Genomic DNA, 2,358 nt, shown 5'->3' on the forward strand with positions numbered 1-2,358 from the left:
CCAGTAACTATGCTTAACTCCTCCAGTAACCGTGTTTAACTCTCCCAGTAACTATATTTAATCCACCCAGTAACTATGCTTAACTCCTCCAGTAACCGTGTTTAACTCTCCCAGTAACTATATTTAATCCACCCAGTAACTATGCTTAACTCCTCCAGTAACCGTGTTTAACTCTCCCAGTAACTATATTTAATCCACCCAGTAACTATGCTTAACTCCTCCAGTAACCGTGTTTAACTCTCCCAGTAACTATATTTAATCCACCCAGTAACTATGCTTAACTCCTCCAGTAACCGTGTTTAACTCTCCCAGTAACTATATTTAATCCACCCAGTAACTATGCTTAACTCCTCCAGTAACCGTGTTTAACTCTCCCAGTAACTATGCTTAATTCCCCCAGTAACAATGTTTAATCCCCACAGTAACCATGTTTAACTGCCCCCAGTAACTGTTTAACTTCCCCCAGTAACCATGCTTAATCCACCCAGTAACTATGCTTAATCTACCCAATAACTATGCTTAATCCACCCAGTAACCATGCTTAACCCCCCCCCCCAGTAACCATGTTTAATCCCCACAGTAACCATGTTTAACTGCCCCCGGTAACTGTCTAACTTCCCACAGTAACCATGCTTAATCCACCCAGTAACCATGCTTAATCCACCCAGTATCCATGCTTAATCCACCCAATAACCATGCTTAATCTACCCAGTAACTATACTTAATCCACCCAGTATCCGTGCTTATCTCCCTCAGTAACCATGCTTAATCCACCTAGTAACCATGCTTAATCCACCCAGTAACCATGCTTAATGCACCCAGGAACCATGCTTAATGCTCCAGTAACCATGCTTAATACACCTAGTATCTAAAGATTACCCACAAAGTAACTTCTCTGAACCGTATATATGACATCGTCAATTACTATTTACTGCCTATTTCCGCACTCCCGATAGATTGTCTCGGTAGGAGCAGGAATTGTCTCGCGATATCGCGCGAGAGCCACCGTCCGCTGTCCCGCCGACAAAATAAACTCGTTGCCTAGCAGCGCGCTGCGGCGTCGATGTTCGCGCAGTGTCCGTGCGGCGGCGCTGTGTGCGCGTTTGTAGCCGTGGAGCAAACACGCCGAGTGGACGCCTAACTAGATCATGCTGAGCTGAAACACTTTACTCGTTGCCGCACGCGTTTTGCTAATACGATTTCGCACGTCCGAGTATGGCGTGTGTGCGTGTGTGCGTGTGTGTGTGTGTGTGTGTGTGCGTGCGTGTAGTTGGTGTGCGTGGGTGTAGGCGGCGTGCGTGCGTTTAGTCAGTGTGCGTGCGTGCACTCGGGGTCCGTGCGTATGTTCGTGCGTGCGTGCGTGCAGTTGGCGTCCATGCGTGTAGTCGGTGTGCGTGAGTACAGTCGGCATATGATGACCCGAAGAGAAAAATGTCAGGGTTTCATACGAGAACCGTAGAGTCTACCCAGAAATCGTTAGGTTCTCGTTAGAATGTCCATAAATAGCGGCGAGAGTACGTGCTAAACATGTCCATGCCTGAAGAAGGAAGGCTGGAAAGAAAGGCGACTACCGTAATGCGAAGGTGAGTGCTCTGTGTGCAGATTTCTAAACTCAGTGTTTTTACAACCCGTGATGGCGAGGACGACACAAGAAGGACGCTGCGTACGTACGAAGCGATAAAAATAGGTATGCTGGTAGCATTGATGTGTTTGCGTAAGCAGCAGCAGTAGCAGCATTAGCAGCAGCAGCAGTGCAGCAATAGCAGCAGCACCACCACCACCACCACAAACCACCCACAAACCCTTCGTCTCAATGGCTCGGTAAGGCTTTGATGATGGGTCTGACACCACGCGCACGAGCCATGCATATTTTACACCCCGTCGTTTCGCGCGCACGTGGCGGCGGCGGCGGCAGTTGTAAGACACAAAGCCCATTGTAATCGCGTTTCACCTGCTCCCTGTGGTTTAGTGCGTTTACGCGTGCTTTCGTCTCATGTTCGTTTGCTTGCTTACAGAGTGGTTCCTTGATAGAGGATGGAGATATGCACGATCTGGATGGAGGGCCGCACAAACGACCCTGGGTAACGAATCTCAATGGCGGGTGAGTGACTAGATACACACGCGCGCTTACACACATGTGCATACACACATACATAAACTCTCACACGCACGCACGCATACGCTCTCACACACGCACACGCACACACTCGCGCGCATACGCGCGCATACACTCTCACACGCGCACACACACGCACACACGCGCGCGCGCACGCACGCATACGCTCTCACACACGCACACACACACGTACACATACATACACACACGCACACGCAGACGCACACGCGCACACACACACA

At 49.6% G+C, this 2,358-nt stretch overlaps 1 protein-coding gene across 1 annotated transcript in view; it reads left to right on the forward strand.

Annotated features, from left to right (window-relative positions):
• LOC106811795 (protein unc-13 homolog B-like) overlaps positions 1–2,358 on the forward strand; it is a 44,062-nt gene that overhangs the window by 917 nt on the left and 40,787 nt on the right.

This window comes from Priapulus caudatus, unplaced genomic scaffold (genome assembly GCF_000485595.1).
Source record: "Priapulus caudatus unplaced genomic scaffold, Priapulus_caudatus-5.0.1 Scaffold575, whole genome shotgun sequence".
Classification (NCBI taxonomy): Eukaryota; Metazoa; Priapulida; class Priapulimorpha; order Priapulimorphida; family Priapulidae; genus Priapulus; species Priapulus caudatus.